General features: G+C 43.1%; 1 pseudogene across 1 annotated transcript in view; it reads right to left on the bottom strand.

The window, feature by feature from the left end:
- Positions 1-2,591: 2,591 nt before the first annotated feature.
- LOC144767749 (natural killer cells antigen CD94-like) overlaps positions 2,592-21,773 on the bottom strand; it is a 132,717-nt pseudogene continuing 113,535 nt past the window's right edge. Inside the window, exon 6 of the transcript XR_013598333.1 lies at positions 2,592-3,906. The product of XR_013598333.1 is annotated as a natural killer cells antigen CD94-like (transcript). The remainder of the gene's footprint in view (positions 3,907-21,773) is intronic.

The following is a 21,773-nucleotide window of genomic DNA, read 5'->3' as shown; positions in this document are numbered from 1 at the left end:
TATTGTATTGTATTGCACTACCTGTTTTCTCAATAAATTAACTTTCTAATCTAAAAAAAATGAAAAAAAGAAGCATTTGAGTGAAGATTTGTAACACGGGAAGTCCTGATTTTATTTCTAGTTGACTAGTTACAAATGGTCTTAGTTGTATGTCAAAATATCGGCTACAGAAGCATTGTGCTCCCAAAATGCTGCGACCAAAACATCAACAAGGTAACCGCATATAGGTAAGTCATGAAATTACTATTCTTCACTCTGCATTTACGTACCTTGAAGAGATTAGATCTTAGAGGTAACTTGTAGTGACACACTTTGCTCTCTACAGATGCATAAGAGATGCAGTGGTGGCAAAGTGATCAGCAGCAGGCGATGAAGCCCGGATTAGGCAGATTTTGGAGGTTCCTGGGGGAATGCCTGAGGTTGGTTGTAAGTCAAAATATCATTAATAATTATCATTTTTAAATTGATTCATACAATGATTGTCTGATGTTAAAAAATATTGTGCCATCGGGTCTACATTTCCAATTATTAATTCTAATCTGGTGATATTTTTCAACAGGATAGTTTTATTCTGCTTGCAACACCTGATATTCGGTTTACGGTATTCTGGTTCCACGCCTCGGTGTTATGGACTGTTAGAAGGCCGGATATCCTTGAAAACTACTGCCATCTGAAAGCCAGGGCACAGCACCATAAACATCAGAGAGCAAACAACTGATGCAATGAGGTGTGCGAGGGCTGGCGGGCAGATGATTAACCCCTTCAGCGCTAATGACAAGGGTAACTCGTCATGGACTTTCCATTGATTTCAATGGAAAGTCAATGGACCTCGCACACACCCCTTAGCAGCCAAGTGGTTAAGATGCAGAAGCCATACGCACAATATGCTGTCCAACTGAGGTCTCCTGAGACACCCCTCCGTCATACGCCAACTGTAGGAAACCACTGGAGTGAAAAGTTCTGAGACTGAGAAAGAGCGTGTGACCATGGTTGAGCTACAGAGGTGTCCACTGGTGAGTATAAATCAACAAGGGGTGGAGAAATCACACCATATGAGATGAAGAGGAAGACTGGAGAAAATGAGATGGGAGACCTGGAACAGAAGGAAACCTTACATGGGGGGTCCAGACATTTCCCTGATTTGGTTCAGCCCAAACAGCATGGAATGCAATCAGCGATTGGCAAGAGCTGAAAGTAGGGGGAGGCGAGGTTGGAGCGCTTGCCCATGGGTGCCATTTCAATCTATGCTGTCAACAACCCTGGCATCGCGAGACACATTTCCAGGCAACAAAGCATTGGGTCATCTAGAAAGACATCCATAGAGTACACAACATTCCCTGAAAGAGTGAGTCCTTCACACACCAAAATAGCTCACTTAATTTTTCCTCCTGTACATGGTCCGGCGGTCGACACTGCAGAGCAATGTAACTGAACCACAAAATATGAGTGCCTCTGAAATGGCCAGGAGCTACCAGGCTCTATCACCCTTAGAAGAGGACAAAAAGGTCAATTCATAGGCTCAAAAAGAACTCTAAGAAGAAGGCTACCAAGTGATTCACGTAAACACTGCTGACATGGGTCAACCTCACTAAAGACATAAAATGTAAAGGAAGTGGATCCTGCGGTGCCTGGAATGTAACTTCACCAGGAAAGCATCGTAACCTAGCAGTAAGCCAATCAGCAGATCAAGCCTGAGTTCTAAACTCTTTAATGCTTCTAAGGCTATTCTACTGAAGGGCATAACACAGACCAAAAGGCAATCTGCAATGACTCCCAGAGTCTTGAAAGCTTTGGCGCCTCCTTCCTCCCAAAATCTGCTTTTTTTAGGCAAGATCATGAACTTTAAAGACAAGATACTAATAGTTATTGCATGATCATTGGGTGTGGAGAAAAGAGCTTCTGGGTCCTGGTGAAGCACTGAAATGTCTCTCTCAATCCTAAAGGTTTTTGTGGTCTCTCCAGTTTTTTTTAGTCAGAACCAACTGTTCTTAACATTTCTCATGAGAAGAGTTTAGCTGTCACACCTACCCATCTTGAAATGTAATGCAAACTTATTCAAGAGTTTTCACCCCAAAGGGGCATGCATGGTCAAAATAGCCTGTGTGCAACAAACTTGAATCCCCCATCCCACCTTTTCCTGTTCACATCCATTGCTTCCTAAAAAAATAATTTTGATGTCTTCACCATACATCCTTTCTAAATTAGAATTGTTTTACAGTGTTTACTCTTTGACGTTTTAATATCATATTCTCTTGTTTTACGTCTATTGTCAATTGACTCTTTTATTCTTCTAATGCTCCAAAGATCTGTAGCCGAAGAGTGTTAAATAAAAACATGATTGTAGTAAAGGTAATCAAAAACCTTAATGGTATGTAACGCACAAGTCAAACAAAACTATATGTGCCCTCAATGGACTGGTTGGAAACAGTTCAGCCAAAGCAAATGAGTTACAAGGAAGTCACTGTTGTGGGTTCACATTGTCAACTCAGCTTATTCCAATTTATTTGATACTCAACATCAGATGATATGAACAAATTTAACATATATGAATGCCATTCTATACAATTTAAACTTTAGAATTCAGCACAATGATAAAAAATAGTAGAAACTTAAAACAATATAAAAGAATCTGGTTGATAACCCAGAGCCATAATATTCATCAATACTTATTTTGCTTTTGATATAATAATGCTGTTACAGGTAGGATGGATTAAATTTGGCCAGCTATCTTTCAGAGCTGAAGAAGAAGACCGCTGCTGGTCTACATTACAGATTTAAGAGGGAGAACCCTGTCCTCAACACAAATAACAACATCACATTTTGTGATCTTGCAATCTTTTAATATATTTCTCCTTGTTTTATTCTTTTGGATTCCACCACAGTTTTATTTTAGGCCAGGCTAGAGCAGTGGGCGGCATTTGCCTTGAAATTGGTTTTCCTAGTTCTTTTTTTCAGATCCTCTTCAGGTATGAGTGGGCATCACTTACAGAAACATCTAGTTGTTACAAGGGAGAAACAAAGCTATTCAATACATTGTTTGAGTCATCATTTCTGAGATACTTCCTTTTTTAAGCAGGGCACGTAATGAGATATCTGATATATTTCATTTCCCCAGCAATCGCCCTTAACACCGTAAAGAAACTAGTTATAAACCTATTTCAATTGGACACCTTCAATTGGTAAGGATTTCCTTGGCACACATAACCTTTTTCATCTTCTTGCTCTCGATTTCATTAAGAAACATTTACAATGTGAATGTGTTCAATTACATAGAAGAGTGCAGCTGGAATCATTGAATTAAAAACCACTAGCAAATGCTGATGTACCTTTTCCAAAAACACCTATAAAACATTTGGATACTTTGACCATGTGCTAATGCTTTCAGACTTGATGGAGCTATTTTGCCGGGATCAGACAGATTTTGAGAAAGAGTCATATCCACCGATTTCTAGTGTGGCACACTTTCAAAACACCTCCTTTCCTAACCTCCAAGTGCGGAAAGTATTTTTCTATTCTTAATGAATATTACTACCTCCCTCTTGGAAATATTAACCTTTAAAAGTGTTTTGCAAATATATCAACTCAAAGTTTGGCAAGTACGCTGAATCGTTTGCAACCTGCTTGAGCCCAATTGATGTGAGGTCAAAGAAGATCCCTTCGTCAGCCTATAAGAGTGCTTGCACTGGTTCAGACTATCCATGAGTTAAGTTTCCTGGGTGCAGTCGCCTTCTTCAGGACATTGCCTCCACTTGGTATCAGTGTTCGCCATGATCTGCTACAATGTTGGGGAACTCGACGGCATTCTTCTCGCAGATCCACTTGTTGGGGTTGAAGCAGCTCTCCGCAGAGAATGTGTCTTTGCCCGAAATGCAGGCGTGGTCACTGGTGTCATCCTTAATTGGGAACCTGAGTGCACAGAGAAAAAAACATTATTTGAAAGAAATTATTGATTTTAGTGTTGAATGAATCTGGGACATCCTCTACAGAATGAGAGTCGGCTCAATAGCAGCTTGGTGGTTGTGTCTCAACTGATGTGGTACAGTGGTCATATTTCCAGATGTTTAGTCAGGAGACCCATTACCTCAACTCCCCCTAAAAGCATGTGGTCCCTGGCAAACTGCTCTAGTAATCTGTTCTATCCCCTCATATTCAGAAACACCTAGAAAGTAACTAAACTTTTCTATTGAGATCCACAAATATAACTCAAGCATTAAAAAAACACTAATTGGCTCATTACGATGGCGGGTGGACCTGAGTCTGCCCGCCATTGTTGCGGTGTTGGAGACTGCCCGCCAGACATGCGGCGGTCCCACCACTGCGATTAGGATGCACCCGCCACACTGGCGGGCGCATCCAGGGCATTTAACAATGCGGACAGTGCTGCTGGCTGCAGCACCGTACGCACTGTTAAAATGTGATGCTGTGCATTTCCCTGTACTATGTGGCAGGCAGCACGCGGTGCCTGCCACCCAGTGCAGGGAAATGCAGGGAGGTACCATGGACAGCAACACCTCCCCCCAAATCAAGGAAGACCCGCAACAGGCCCCCAAAACCAATTTCCACCAGCCTTTCCATGACGGGTAGGCACCGCCACCATTTTAGACACCCTGCACCGTCCACCAGGCAATCAGTACGATTGCCTTTGGCGGTGAAGTGGCGGATGGACTTTGCGTCCTCTGCAGTACCCACCGCCATCCTAATTGGGCAGTGGGTAATTTGCTGTGCGATGGCGGAAGGACTGCCACCGCGGGGCCAGCGGTGGGTGGCCTTCCGCCATCCTAATCGGTCCAATTGTTTTTGATTGAGTATGTCCGTGTGTTTATTGATGGGCACAGTTATCTATGTGTGGGTATGAATAAGCTAATGGACCAAGGGTTGATTTATCAAAATATGGACGAATGGAGAAATTAGTGGGACTTTTTAGGTGGAGGAATAGACACATCAAAGAGCTCGATGGGGAACAGATCGGAGTGCGGATGACAGACTGAAGGGTATCAGGATGGCTCAATGATGTGAGGGTAGATGGGTGACTATATGCATTAATGTCTTAATGAATGGGACTGTAAACATTGAGAACTGTTTGAGTGAATGATGGAACATATAGATCAATGATGGCAATATATGGATGATATACTGAAGTATAAACAAGTCAATCTATACATGAAAGTATGAGGATAGTTAGATGAAAGAACTAGAGTTGTGATGGTTGGGTGAATGAATCTTAGTGGGAGAATGCACAGGAGAATGCTAGTATGGAGTTGGGTTTATGAAGAACCGAGTATGACACTGTATATGGGTACATTAATGCTGGCATACATTGATGAATGGCAGTATGAGGGTGGATAAGTGAGAGCAGGATTACATAGACGGATGTATTGATGGGTGAGATTATGATGATGGATTATTGGGTGAATGAATGAAAGGGTATTAATGTACCTAAACGTGGATGGTCCATGGGTATGTAGTAAATGATGTGTGAAAGTCTGATGATGCATAAACGGGATTATGCAGGGGGAGTTTTTTCATTCCAGTACACATTGCTGTGCCTTGGCTAGAGAAACTCGGAAGGATCTGATGCGTTGCGTGAGTGCTGCGCACTCTGGTGTTTTTTTGGACACATTTCCTGTTCTTAACACGCACTTCAAGAAGGCATTCGTTTGGGCCCAATTTTGCTATAATAGTAGCGTAGATTTGGCATAGATACCCATGAGTGTTTGTGTTAACCACCCAAGTAATGTCCCCTTGTCACAAAGTAACTCAACGTGGAGCAGGCCGGCTTTTACATTGAGAAAAGGGCACCTTCCTAGTGCAAATTACCTCTTGAGGTGGAAAGTAAATACCAATACATCCCTTTGCGTCATTTTGTGATGGCTCCTTAATAAATTTGCACCCCTGTACCTGGGATAGGGGTGGAGTGGTCTTATAAAACTGCCAGGGTGTCAGGGCTGGTGCACAATATATTCACAGCACAGCTCACATATATCACACAGGGCACATGTAATTCCATGGTGCAATGCAGCAGTAATACTCATTTACATTCAATTTCACAATGCCACAGTTATGTACTGACTTGTGTAAGTTCAGCAAATGTGTGTGTGAATGTCCAGTAAATGGACATTCACACACACACACCCCCACACCCATACACACGCACACACACGCTGGCACGAATGGAGACAACCGTTTAAACCAACAGGCAGGCATACAGGCACAAAGAGCCACAGGTAGACAGGCAGACAGATACATCAGGATACAACCACAGGGAAGCATACACACACGCACAAAGACCCAAGACAGCCATACCTGCAGGCACACAAGGGCATAGAGGCCGGCAAACACCCTGCATGCGTACAGACATGACACAACATGTACTCACAGTGGTAGAGATACCTCAAAACATATTGACGACAGAGGCCCCCAGCCACACCCACAAAGGCAGACAGAAAAGCAGACTCTCACAATCACACAGAAGCAGCATTCCAGCCCAGCTAGGCAGAACCGCTTTCCATAGCCTGTGCATACAACGCCCCCCACTGCCGGGTTGCCCTGCAACACCATTCTCTGTTCAGCTACACATTTAACCCCTTCCATGCTGGGCCGATTCCGCCGCTGTGCGGTAAACAAACGAACAGGGCGGGCCCGTGACGAACCCCAGCCGTCATCAGCACACGAGCACCGTGGAGCGTGACGGCTGGGGTTTGTCATCAGCATGGAAGGGGTTAATCCATCGCTCACCTGGCTGTGGTAATCTAATTGGCTGGTTTCTCTCACTGGACTCTGGCTCAGCTCAGCCCAGGCAGCAGATGAATAATTGAGGTGTTCTTGTCCAGGTGCACACTTTCATAGCACACTCTGAGCTACCCCATAAACAATAATGAGTGCTCCCTGTTTGATGGTATTTATTTTTTTGACATTCCATTCGTATTTATTCATATTTATGTTATGCTGATTTTATCTATATTTATTTTAGATTATATGAAAAATTAAAGCTGAACTAGTATATTTCCACATTTATGTAACCGATAAATGAACGCTCCTATTTGAATGTATGACAGGTATCAATGATATGAAGATCCACAGATGATAAATCAATACACCTATATGACAATATTAAAAGGTTAGTAACAACCTTATTAATGTCTACTGATGTTTAAGCTTCAACATTAATTTCTTTTTTTTTTAACGGCCTGTATCTGTCAATCCACACATCTTTTGGCCTGCCAGTCATGACTGACAGCATTTAGAATCACTCAAAAAAGAACCTTATTTTCGTTTTTATCCGCAATTAAAAATTAATAGACAGGAGATTAAATGGTTTTCTGTCTGTATTTATCTGTAAAAATCAGTAAAAATTTAAAATTGGGAGCCTTAATAACAATGATCCACATCTTCCAGCTGGTTTGCACATCAGGAGCACTTGAAGTGTTGTCTGCTCTTGACCTCCACAACTTGCACAGCCTTGAAGGGCAAACAGGGACTAGTGCCCCCAGTGGCAAAGCCGCATACCACATCACCTTGCCATAGTCCTGAGGTGGCTCTGGATGTTAGAGACCTTCTGTTGCAGGGCTCCAGCCTTCCTCAGTCCCATGCTCTGTTACCAGCCCATTAACTGCTGCGTCTCCACCTTCAGCCATTCCCACAATCCTGTGGGCACTGGAGCAGAAACATGAGGTGTTGCCTTTGGTGGTGGAGCAGAAGTAGTCGCCCGCATGATAACCCTATACTGGCATAGCGAGTGTTTGGAGACCACCTCTCCCACTAACCTCAGTGACTATGGTTGTTGTGGTGAATGTATGACGTTACAACGCATGCTTTTACCACGCATGCTGTTACAACGCAGGTTTTACTACTCATACCATTACAACGCATTACACTTGGGGGTGCTGGATAGTGCATAGTTTCATTTACTATTCCAACTCCAGTCCCCGTGGACACTAGGGAAGGTGTTGGATAGTAAATTAAACTTGTTCCCTATCCTAGAGCGCCCCCCAGTGTAATGCGTTGTAATGGTATGCGTAGTAAAACCTGCGTTGTAACAGCACTGCGTGGTAAAAGTTGCGCTGTAAAGGATGTTAACCATTGTGGTAGCTGTAGTTGCCGACACACTAGCAGGCTGTGCAATTGTAGCGGAAGGTTCGAGAAATAAGGCAGGCGTTGTGGCTGCGTTTATGGTTATTGGAACATCACTGGCAATGCTGACAATACGTATTGTAGCTGTGATTTTATTTTTACACAATAGTGGGAGCTTATTTAGGTTGAAGCCTCCAGAAGGCATAGCTGTCTGGTTGCAAAAGATATATTTAAGACATGCGGAAAAATTACCCAACTTTTGCAAATTTTTGTTCTTTTTGCTGCCTTTATTTTATAATCATTTAGTGATTCGTATCCCTCACATACAATTATTCAGCATTTAATCTACTAGTTTCCCTTCTTTTGCAGAACATTTTCCAGGTGGCTTGCAATACCGGTGACAGTTTCCTCTGAGTACTTCAATATTATATCTGTAAACAAAGCTGCCTCTTTAGCTCTGATCAGCCAGCAGCCTGCTCACTTCCTCTATTCCACCTCCTCTTCCGGTCGAGGCACCACCTGTGTTCACATTGTACAATGGAGTTTGTTTGTGTGAGGCCAGCTGTTCCACACTGCCTTGAGATTTACCTTGGCTGCAGGACGCAGATGTGTCTTTCTATTTTGGGATCCTTTTGCCAACACCGTGCCACTAAACAAAACCATTTTTGAATATGCATAAAAGAAAGTATGACACACGAGTGAAGTCTAACACAGTCCACACTTCTTATCTAACCTGCTTCCATCGCAGTGGAGCCACGTCATTTAGGCTCCACCCTTACACGTCACATAAGTACAATTGTATACGCGTACCTGATCCTATATTTACTGTGTGCCTTAATTTCTTTAATGTGTGTGACACATTTGAATGCATTACTGAAATATTTTCGCAGTAGAATTTTGAGATCTATAAATGTGTGTATTAATGATCTACATAACATGAATCACGTACTCTTCATTTAAGTTTTAAATGTGCACTTTAAGTTCAATTTGGTTAATTAAACATGTATTCTTTTGTTCACGTTTACAGTTTATTAAACGTTGGACGTGTACATGTATGATCATATATTCGAAGAGCACATCAAATACTTAGTTAAAGTTGGCCTGACTAAAGGTCTTCATTTTAAATTGTACTTTGCTTTGTCGGGGTGTTCTTTTTTTGCAGGTGTGTTCTCAAGGCTAGAGAAAGGAATATTGTTGTCTGTATTAGTTTCTTGATAGTAAGGTCCGAGAAGAGAAATCTTGACAAGAAACTTGAAGTCCTTATGAGCAGATAAAGCTTTCTATCCATCGTGTGTCAGGAACGGAGGGATGTTCCAGGTTGCAGCAACTGTCCACGCTAAGTGGGATGAAAAAGTCCAGTAAAGTTGCAACATACAATGTGAGGCTGGAGGTGATTGGTTCTTTGAGGGGTGGGAAGAGATACTACTGATGTTGAAGGTTTGTATGTTTTAATTAGTGTGCCTACTGCTAGGGGTTAGAGTGTATTTTCTTGGATCTTGAGGGGTACAGGCCTCTCTGCTTCCTTTATCCTTGCAAGTGTGAAGCTACATGCCGAACACTTATTCCAATTTTGGAAGACTTCTACTGTCTTCACTATGCGCCCACCTTCTCGCATTTCTGAATTCCATTGAAACTCTATTCTAGAACCCATCCTTTCCTAATCTAGAATCTCGAACTAGATGATTTTAGAACTCATTGGTATTTAAGAGGGAAAATCATAGTTTTTTGTGGAACAATTATTTTTATTTCTTGTTTCCTGTATTGTTGCGGCTGTGCAGTGGTGGCTGGTGACATTTGAAAGTGGTGAGGCGTAAAAGTTTGTGATGAGTCCTGTCACCGGTGGCGAGCGAGCCCGACCATCAAAAGAGGGTTTTGGGGGGCTGGGGTGGCTCTTAGAACAGGGAGTGCTGAGGCTGAAAACTACTGTGGCCAGGGTGAATATTTATTTTGAAGGAGGCGGAGCTTTGTCTGCAAGCGCATGTATATTAAGTTACAGAGCTTATTTCTGCAGAGTTAATTTTACTTCTAGTCTTTAGTTGGGTGTATTGCACAGAGGTCATGCCTGAATTCTGACTCCTGCCTTAGGCCCTGGACAGTGAATATGTTGGCCACAATCTTTGCTTATTTTGCCTGTAATAGTGAATCTGTAGTTCTGGTTGTCAAACCTTGTTCCTAGCCACAAGAAATACTTTAAGTCCATTTGACTAATCAGCACATAGTGTAGCAGAGACGTATCCCTTCCTTATGTGGTCCTCATGGTTTTTCTATTTAGGGATCTGTTTAGGTAGCTTTTGAGAACTTTCAAGAACTATAGTGTGTTAAATGGTAAGTTTGCTTATTGCTAATGTAAACTAAAAGTAAATCAGATTGGCTGAGAATCTGTTTTTCTACTTGCAGAATAGGTTTGTGAACCTCAAAAATCGTATTTGCCGTCAAAAACGCAAAGTTTATAGTTTGGTTGCCATTATCCAATGTTGCTCTAATGAACTGCAATTTTTGGCTAGGGTAAATTGTGAGCGTGCATAAACAAAACATATGAACTGCTCCAATAATCGTCAGTGGCAGGGAAGCCATGGTTAAAATCCTAATCATAAAACCCACCACACGCCAGTCATGGGCAGCTGTACAACCATAACTCCCCTGTGCACTGCGAATGGCTTCACAAGTAATATCACAGATTACAAATGGGATCATCTGTGACATCACTGTGACATCACATCTCGTATCCCCACTGGCATTATTGATAACTTTACTGTGGACGGGGTGCATAGCACGGCGTGACTGAAGACCAGGCCCTGCACCCATGGCATGCTTGCCATGTGTGACGCATGTCCCCCGGGGCTCTTGGCTTCAGGGGTACTCGGCGCAGGGCCCCTGCAAATGATTTTGGAGGTGGCGCCAAATTTACACCACTGACTAGTGTGTCCGAAAAACGTTCACATTTTTTTATGTTCTCTGGAGATTATTCATGAGAGAAACAGCCTTCACCTTACGGTGTATGTGTGTTTTTAAGCCCTTCGCCGCAGTGCGAATTCTGCCGCGGCGCTGGGGGGGGCTAGGGGGCGAGCGTGGCGCTTTGGTGCTTTTAACGGCACCACGCCGTCATGAGTCACGGACGGCGTGTGCTCATGACGGTGTGGTGCCGTCATGGCTCCGCCCGCTTATTAATTCGCCCGCACAGGCGGGGAATTCGGCACGCCAGGGCGGAGCAGCAGAGGCATGACGGCACCACGCCGTCATGAGCACATGCCGCCCGTGACTCATGACGGCGTGGTGCCGTCATGAGCACTCAAAGGGTTAAACATTCTCTAAGTTCCAAAGTAACTCTCTGCAGGGCCAAGCAAGGTCTCATTTCACTCGGTATTAAACAGAGGTTTTTAGAGTTCAAAAGGTAACATTAAACAACACAAATAAAGACTCGTTATGCAACAGAGAGACTAAGAGGTTACACAAAAGAAAACGGCAGGTCAGACACTTTGAAGTATTTTCAAAGCCAAAAACAAACAAGTTTCCAATTAATTTTAATAAAGCATAAATCTCACTGAAATTGTATTTAGGGGGCAAGACAGCAAGAACAAAGCAATTTTAGTGTCAAAGGCTAATATGTCACACGTCGAACATAAGCAATGGTATGGAACTAAGAATGCACAACGATAATTACTTGCAAGGAGACGAGCTTGGGTAGCGAGAGGACTGGGCAAAAGGTATGAACATCTGCAATTGTATGCTCCGATTCCAAGTGGCATTTATCTAAAAAAAACATCATGAATTTTTTACATATTTTGTACTTCAGCAATTTATAGATTGCAGGCCTCAATACAAGAAGTAGCAGAACGCTGTAGACAGAGGGCCTCTTTGAGATACACACAGGCAAACACTAAAGAAAATAGCAGGTGCAAACTGGGAACCATATACAGATTTTACGGAAGTGGAACTGGAGATACGGTGTAAATCGATAGAACACAGAGGGGGTAATGGAGAACAGTGTTCAGTTACTTCTGAAATTACCAAAGATGATATGGCAACTACTGAAGAAAAACCATGGGCCTCATGTACTGAGCTCTTGTGTGGAATACCAGTGGCCAGTCGCTGCTCGCAATGGTCGCAGGATGGGGTGGGGGGTTAAAATAAATAAAGTAAAGAAGACTTACCTGACGGAGTGGAAGGGACAGCGAGATCCGAAAGTGTAAAGGCGTTGCTTCTAATCATCCTCCTGCCGCCGCAGCCATTGAATGACAACACTGGCTGGTGGCAACCCCTCTCAGCCAATCCAGACTTTTCTCCAGCAGCACCAGGATTGGCTTGAGCAGAGACTGTCCCCGCCCATAGGAGACCGGGGCTGCGGCCACTGGCCAGCAGCAACCCTAGCTCGCTCTCCTAATGCAGGGCACTCCAGGCTAGTACTAGTGCGCATGTTCGGGCTGGTCAGAAAAATAACCAGCCCAAACCCGAACATGCGCACTGGGCCTGCCCTGCTGCTGCTGCTATCAGTCAAACAGTTACATACCCAACCCTGCAGTGCTGCCCCACCCACTTCAGTGTCCTGACTCCGGCGATCCGATTTCGAGTAAGGGCGGTCACGGTGATTTTAAAGTTAACAAGGAAGAAATGAATGTGGCCATGCTGTTAGTGGAGGAACGCCCCCAATGGACACACCACCACTGGGCTGTGATTAATTCATATGTTATCCTTCTGGGATTGAACCTTTTAAAGATTTCAGTTTGTCAACTGAAATCCTGTATCTCATTAATATTCTCTTGATATTCGTATATATTGGCTTGACTATTAATTTGAAAGAAATTCTTTAACTTCAATCACCGATTCCTAGTCCTTAATGTGTGGCCAAATGGGTTTCACAAAGATTGAATTGTTTTACGTTGGATGATTGTTAGCTCCCTTGTTGTCTCAGTCAACTTAAAAAGATCCCTCAGAGAAGAGATTTTAACTCACGCACCTGCAAACTCTCAACAGACACTGATCCAGGCGCACCACAGTGACAAGCATATTAAAGCACAAACACACCCACAGCCAAAGGAATGCAAGAAATACAGGTTCACGTTGCTTTGTTTGTAATCGTGGTAATCGTGGGTGTTCACCTGAGCAGAAGTGGCCTCACTTGTTTTCAGGTGTGTTTCACCAATGTAGAATAATGCGTGCAATTTTTTTTTAACGCCCTGCTCCTCCCCCACCTATTTTTAATAACATTTTGCTGAAGCAGTGTTTTAGGAAATGCAATATGCAAATGTGGGCCACTTTTTTTTTTAGCGTGCCCGGGCCGATTTTTAATCCCAATCCAACCCTGCCCATAGCAGGCCCCCCTGTTCACCCCGCTTCTGCTTTACCCTCAATGTCTTCATGGTGATATTAAGAATGGATCTGGTCTGAGTTTGTGGTCTTTTCTTCTGGTTGCCAGGTACTCTCTTCGGTGTTTTGCATACATGTCTCAAACCAGACAGTTTAGATCTTGGAAGGCTGTTTTATGTTGTCTGGACTTGGTTTCCAAGTCTTTCCCCGTGCATTTGAATGGGGTCCTCGGGGGGAGCAGATCGATAAGCGGTCTCCCAACAGGAATTTTTGCCCGAATGGGTCAGCCCACGGGCTTTGATTGGTTGACGGGCGGGGAACAGCGCGAGCCAGGTAAGTGCGTTAGTTTAGAGTAGGCGGGAACATCATATTGGCTAGTAGCGTGAGGAGGGTAGGTGCGTTTTTGCGAGGCCCACCCACCCACCCTAAAAAAAAAAAAAAGCGAAAAGAGAGATGAGATGTTAGTTAAAGTCAGTATGCCACTATAGGACAGGCAATTTCCCCTAAGATATAGTTTTCAGGCGGAAGAGGGGGAGGTCAATGTCTAGAGCGGACTTGATCGTCCTTCATGAGAGAGGGTGGGGGAGGATCAGGATGGGGAAAAGGAAAGGAAAAATAAGGAAAATTGAAATATGGAGGGAAATTCATGAAATGAAGCTTATGGATGGTTTTGGTCAATACAGTTAAAACGAAATAAAGTTTGAAATGAAATATAAGGTTTTGGTATAAAGTTCTAAATTTTACGGTTTTGAGGAAAATATAAAACTTGTGATAGTATTTATGATATTAGAAAATTGCCTGATCTTATTAATAAAGTGCCCTTTTACTCTATGAGTGATGTTGGTTGTTGTGGTCTGATTTATTTTGGGCGACTAGTTTTGCGCAATAAAACGTCCCATCAGCCGGCCTCTTCTTCCAACACCTCCTCTGTAAAAACCTGCAAATCAGACTCACTGAATTTGTATGCTCTAAGTCTTCTGAGACCCATCCTCAGGATTTACAAAAGGAAGACAGATGGATGGCAAGTACTTCTCCCAGATCAAAGTGGATTGAAATCTACAAAATGGCTGCCACCGGCTCTTGATTTGCCAAAAGTAGCCTAAACGTAGCAACTGTAGCAACTTGCTACTTCCACCTGCAGGGCAAACTATAAGCGTTCTATCCAAAGCTCAGGCAGTCGCTTGAGCACAATGATGACAAAGTAAAAAAATTTCGATGTAATTTCCTGTTGACACACACTTTCCGTGACTGATCTTATTCTGATCGGATTTACTGGCTGTAAAATCCGCATCTAGAAAAAACACACCTGATAAAATCACACAGGGTAAAATTATTGAAGTGGGAACTGAAAGATCATTGTAATTTAGCGTTTTTTTCTGGATCCCTGAATCAATGAAAAATCACTGTGATTTACCACCCAACATATAATCGGGTCCTCCTGTCCTTTTAATCAAACCTAAACACAGTGGTCTTCAAACTGGGGGGTGGGCCCCTAGGGTGGGCCTCAAGTGATCCCGGGAGGGTGGGGGGGGGCACCAGGCTCTGGATAAAATAAGCATTATGCTGATAACAGTTCTTTGTTTTCAGTAGAAATAATGAGCATCAGTAAGCCACTTTGTAAGGGGCCATCACAAACATCTTTTGTCATTTGTATACTGGCTTGCAGAAGGTGTCCAAAGGGAAGGGACTCCAAATATTCCTCAAAGCCCCCAGCCCTATTTCTAATAATCACACTGCGGTTACTTTTACACATTAGTAATCCCGGCCTGTCCAGAATAGTATGTATGGCAATCATGTATTTGATTGCATTTTTAAAATGGTAACAGAACTTAACTGCTATGTTTAAAAACATCTAGGGCTATTTAAACATTGCCAGTTTAACAGAATAACTGTGAAAAATGTTGAGTGTGTCCCCAATGATTCTTTTTTTTCACGGGGGGCCCAGCACTTAAAGGGTTGGAGAGCACTGCCCAAACAACTTATGGTTCCTCTGTGTACTGGTGATTTTACTACAAGATCTGCCTCAGCTGTGCAACAAAGGCTCAACAAACACTAAAGCCCCAGTGCTGTCTTGGGGTAAGAGAATCTCTGGATCTCAGGATCACCCCCTTCTGAGTCCCAGTTTTGGGGGCCGGTAGTGAAAGCAGCAGGAGAAGAGAGCAGGCCTGTCACTTGCTATCTTAATTTATTAAACTCATGTCTGTCAGAGTATTTTTTTTCACTCTATGTCTATATGTAGGGCTGAGAGGTCCTTGTGCTTTCCTACTCTCTCCTCATGTCATCATTCTGGCAAGGCTGGTAGGTTTACCACACACGTGAAATATGTCACAAAACCCTGGAAGGTGCTGTACATGTATGTGGTGTGCCTCCCTGGCAGAGTTCAAGGCTATCTGGACTTTAGAATCATTGTTCTGCCTGTATTAGGGATTTTGTAACTGTTGTTAAGTCTCTTCCCGAGGCCCATCCCCTTCATCCTGTATCAGGTGTTGGTAAGGTAATCTAAGCCCAGCAACTGCCACTGGCAGGTGGAGAGCCTGGGTCAGTTACACAAACTGCTGGAAATAATAAGATGCTGGCCATCACCAAGGCAACCAGAGGGAAGATGATCCATTGAAGATGTATCAACGTTGGACTTCAAATTATTGCATTTTATAATTGATGTGTCTGTTGGAAGTATATATAATGTTCGAAAATAAGAAAAAATATGTACTTGTAATGCGTATTAAATAAAACGTTTTGTAATTATTTCTAGTCACGTCACAAATCACACTTGTATTCATCTTGTAGTAAGGTGCACAGATTCTAGTCAGATAATGCACCCCACCGTTTTCACAGCTCACGAGCCGCCCCTCCTCAGGCATGCTATGAAGCTTTGGGCAATGTTCATGCCGCAGTGCGTGTCGCTGCTGGTGGAAGTGGGACGTGAACTTTGTAGAAATATTTAGGTCACCTGCACTTAATATTTAACAAATTAAGCCCTGAGTCCAAGTCTCCTGCCCAGGAGCGTAGCTAGCCATAGTGCAGCAGGTGCAGTAGCACCAATCAATCAAACATTTATAAAGCATGGCAAATCACCCGTGAGAGTCTAGAGGCGCTAGAGAAGTTCCCTGTTGTGCAGTGATTTGCTATTTCAAACATCCAGGTCTTGAGTTCTCTCCTGAACTGCTGGAGCGACAGTACAGTCCACAGTCAAGGGTTGCAAGGGGACCACTGCATCCAAATTATGGCAGTCTTTTACCACCCAAGCCGGGCAGCTAGGGGCATTTTAATTCTTGCATAAGGGCCTGTGAAACATTAGCTGAACCCTGTCACTTGATTGTATAGACACAAAGGCGCACTTATCACTTCTTCAAACAGCCCTTGTTTTTCAAAAGACAATCTTTATTCCATGAAAATTGTGTTTTCTGTTTTTTCACTTTCTTGGGCAGGTTTAAAAGTGTAGCTGTCACCAGACGTTATGTGTTTAACCTAAAAAATGACTATTAGAAGCACTACCATGAGAGAGAATTTGGCCCCACCCATATATTGGTAGCCAATAGTGCATGTTTTGATGAAGCAGAAGGGGTGTGCTTCCACAAAATAAATGTTTGTCCTCCACAAGGCTGTGTTCATTTTGTTTGTTTACCCAGCTGCCTGAGCCAGCAGCAGTATGGCTGCCTGAACGTCAACCTTCAGGGGCACACACATGACACTGTAATGCTATTAGAGTGTCTTAGATAATTAGATAATGTATGGTACTGTTTTTTTTTCTGGCAGCAGCATAGATGGGAAGAGGGCAGTTATGCACATTAGACTTCAGAGTGCAATTTTGTGTTTCAGAGCCCAGGGCTACCCTCCTCTGCATAGATTTGTAGGTTTTTCTTGACAAAGCAGCTATTGTTTAACCCAATGTGATCCACAAAGAAAAGCTTTCAGTCTTATTGTGAGAGGTGCAGGGCCGTACTTGTCTGTTGTGCCTGAAGGGCTGGAATGACATGTCAGTGCGTGGGCTGAATTTTTGGTTGTTTATGGGACTGTTTAACAGTCTGGTAGGCAGGTTTTTACAGTTGATTTCCCACTACAAACCCTCATCAGGAGGTTACTTCAGCTCCCATCAGCTATGGCTTAAGCCAGCAGTGTCAATGACAATATAAACACAACTATCAACCATCAAACTCCTACAAGTGTGACAATTCAGACTATTCCAGGCCCCCAAAAGGTATAAGAATGACTTGGGCAGCAGGTATCACTCATTTTAGTGTATATTTAACTAATAGACAACTGTTGTTGTGTTCATTTCTAAATAAGACAAATAGCGCCACCATGTGGCTGACTGTCATAAGTGCCAGTGCCGACACCGGAAACCACTGGCTCAAATCAAGCACTGCAACAAACATTACCTGCAGCATGCTCAAATGCATTCAGTCTACATTCTTTGAGAAAAATGGCTATACAACGTGTCTTTACAATTCAAAACAGCCCTGATTTACAACGGCGGGTCACGTTTTTTTTTTAGCTCTCTGATTCACTAATGAGGGCCACTTTAATTTTGGTGTCCAAGCCTATTTACTGTCCCAGTCTGATGCTGGACAGGGGTTAGGGTCCACACACATCTTGGTTTGCGTGAATACAGGATTTGATTGGGCTGAATTTGTGTGCTTCCATGAGAAAGACTGCTTGAATTGCGCTTTTTGGCTTGTTGTCAAAGTTCATACTCAACACAGCACAGCTGAATTAGTTAAGGTGGTAAGCCAATGACCCTGGCTATAAGCCTATTCTGTTTATTATGAAATATTATTATAGCATCAATATACCTAACTTCTTTATTGTGGAAATCATATTTTAAAGTCAATAGGCATTTAAATGCAGATTGTTATTGCTCTATGTTAAAGCAGGCTGGTTGGTATTTGGTTACATGGAATCTTACAGATTAGCATAGTAGGCAATGGTTTTGGTGTTGGGCACCCAGTGTGACAAACCGTGGATATGGAAGGTGGGAATTGTTAGGCCGTTTTAGGAGCAATATTATTTTGCAAAGCCAACTGGAATTTTGCATACCTTTATAATATTATTGTTGTGTGTCTGATAGACTCCTTGTGGAAAAGCTTACACTCGAAACTGTAGGCCTGAGTGGTTGGATAAGGTGACAAGCCTTAGGCCTGTGGGGAGCACTGGGAAAGTGTCCAATATCATAGGTCTGGTCTGGTTCTTATAAAACATTACAGTGAAACAGTACAATTAGCCTGAGTGGGTTATGCTGACGAGCCATTGGTGTGCAGGGAAATGCGATGCCCAAACCGATAGACACTGTCCTGTTTACTATGAAAAATTATTACAAATGCAGTAGGCCTGGCCTATATATTGGAAAAGTATATGGTATAGCCAAGAGGCTCCTAACAGTGGCTTGTTATCACATTATGTTACAGGCTGGAGAAGGTGGAGAAGTGTGGCTCAATGGTTAGAGCGGCAGACCCTGATGCAGAGGTCTGGCCCGGGACCAGGGTTCGATTCCCGCCTCGGCGGGTCTTGGGCTCAATTTCCCCAGACCTGATAATTCTCGCCTCGGTGCCTAGTCTAATCATGGGTCCCACTCTGTGACTCTGGGCAATAGCTTGCTTAATCTCCACAACGGCCCCAGCAGCGCTGTGGATGCCTGGCTTCACCTTGTGGGTGCCCAGGAGTGGACATTTCACAGGAAAGCCAGGATGGGTTCCGCAGCGGTATGAATACAGCGCTACGAGACCTCCGGGTAGAAGTGCGCTATATAAAATACAAACAAACATTTGGTTACATGTAATCTCACAGATGACCGTAGCAGGCAGGGTTTTAATATTGGTCACTCACGCTCTGGGAGTAGACGTTCCCTATGATGAATCTTGTTAGGTCCTATTGAGAGGGGCTGTGTTTTGTTTTGCCAACTGAAATTTTGTACATATTTGTAATTTTATAAATGTACGCCTGGTTATAATCACACTGCACTAAAGGCTGTAGGCAGGTATTTGGTTAACTTGAATCTCACGGATTACTGCTGTAGGCAAGGGTTTTAGTTTTGGTTATCCACCTGAACAAACCATTAGGACAGGCAATTTGCACTTTGGTAATACTTAATCAATCAATCAATCAGGGGTTTGTTAAAGCGCAACTACTCACCCGTAAGGGTCTCAAGGCGCTAGGGCTGAGGGGGGTGCAGGTTCCATTCCATCAAGGAGGGGGTCTGTCGAAGAGCCAGGTTTTGAGGTTTCTTGCGAAGATGGGGAGCGATGTTGTCTGTCTGAGGTGGAGCGGAAGGGCGTTCCATGCTTTGGCCATGAGGAAGGAGAAGGAGCGACCTCCCGATCTGGTCTTTCTGGTGCGGGGGACCACGGCGTAGGAGAGCTGGGCTGATCGTAGGGTCCTTTGGGGTGCGTGGAATTTGAGTCGGCTGTTCAGATATGCTGGTCCGGTGCCGTGGAGGGCCTTGTGTGCGTGGGTGAGCATCTTATAGGTGATTCTCGCCTCGAGTCATTACTCTTTATTAAAGCCTATAAATAAGTACTTTATTACACAGAATCTCACAGATTACCCTATTAGGCAAGAGATATGGTGCTGATCACCCCCTCTGAGAAACCGTGGCTATAGAAGATTTGCAGAGTAAGAATCCTTGTTAGGCCCTCTTATGCTCAGCACAGGAGGCCTCAATTGGTTGTGATGATGAGCAAATGATAACAGCTACAGGCCTGATTCGTTCACTAGGAAAATATTTTAGGTCTGATCTGATTACTATGAAAACACAACACATGCATTGAAACCTGACATATTGATTTGAAAAGCAGATGTTAAAATCAAAAGGAATTCAAGGTTGGATTATTTCTCTGTATTAAAGTCTAAACATTGGAATTTAGTTACATGAAAGTCCCAGATTATTTTGATAGGGAATGCTTTTCATGTGGTTACTCCCTCTGACAATCCATGGAGGAAGAAGATTGGGGCTGTGATAATTCTTGTTAGAATCTATTCTTAGCTGTCTGCCAGGATCTTGTAATAAAAACTCCTTAAGTAATACATACACCCATATTTATTAATATATATCCATACTGATTCATAGAGACCACCTTTGGGTTAGCTCTGTTCTGCCATTGGTCTGTCTGAGTGTCATTTACACTTTGCTTCCATCCGTGGCAGTGAACTGCATGGGGTAATGGTTCAGTCTGCATCAGTCCACTCTTGCCATGTGAATGAGAGCATTTTCTGATCACATGTACATCCACCTGACAATGAATGTGTCGGGCCAGGTTAACCAGTCCTTTCGTTTTGAATTTCCTCCTTTTATAGTTCCCCTTTCATAGTTCCTCTTTCATATTTAGCATCCTCTATTTTATTTTGAGAAGCATTTTTTTTCTTTTTGCATCCTTTAATTTATCTTGCATCTGTTATGTGTTTTATTGTGTGAATGCAAGAATAAGCCCATGAATGGATGCAAAAGACCTAAGAGATGAGGGACAAAGTGTATGAACATTTATTGAGTGACTAAACTCATCAATCACACAAAAGGCACTTTCTTTCATAAGTCAGACCTATTTGCATTGCTAATTGTTGCCATAAACGTGCGTCCTACCGGCTAAATAAAGATCGAGTGATAGATAATTAACAAGACAGAGTAAATATGTGTGCTGTGCTTCCTCTACTGGCAACGTGTGGAATTGTGTCTACATGTTCACGCCAATGACTTTGGCCCTGGTTCATGGTATTTCTGAATTACTGAGTTTCGCCACGTTGTTGTTACATATGGTACTGAACATGTATTGTACACCTCCTATTTTAGCGAATCACACAAAAAAATATTTTATTGCACCTGAAAACTCTCTTACAATAAAGGAAGTCTAACAATTTTCTATGAAGGTCATTGCTGTCTACATTTTCCCACAGCCCAGTTTGTTAAATTAAACTTGTTTACTATATAAATAAGTAATGCCCGTGTGAGTTCAAATTATCTTTACATATCATGGTACTAGAGTCCTTTGCCACAATGTTAAAAAGGTACGCTGCCTAGCTTTCGAAACGTTGAATTTGAATTTGAATTTAAAATACTTGTAGAGCGCTACATTCACCATACGGTTTCTTGGCGCTATGGAGGCTAAAATAACAGAGGAGAGGCAATAGATGCTGGTGCAGTGAAAGGAAACAGGAGGACAATTTACAGAGGGAAGGCCTGATTGAATAAGAAAGTTTTGAGGTCTTTACGGAATACAGGGTAGTGCTTAGCCAACCATATGTGGTCGGGGAGGGAGTTCCAGAAGGAGGGTGCCAAAAATGAGAAATTGGCCCCTCCCCACTTTTTGCGCTTAAATCGGGGTACCTGCAGAAGTGATTGAGATGATGAGCGAAGCTCTCTGGCAGGGACATATTCCCTTAACAGAGAGGCAATGAAGGCGGGAGCAGAG

The sequence above is a fragment of the Lissotriton helveticus genome, chromosome 7 (assembly GCF_964261635.1).
Source record: "Lissotriton helveticus chromosome 7, aLisHel1.1, whole genome shotgun sequence".
Classification (NCBI taxonomy): Eukaryota; Metazoa; Chordata; class Amphibia; order Caudata; family Salamandridae; genus Lissotriton; species Lissotriton helveticus.
The sequence above is the reverse complement of the archived record's forward strand: the minus strand, read 5'-3'. Positions and strand labels throughout refer to the sequence as shown.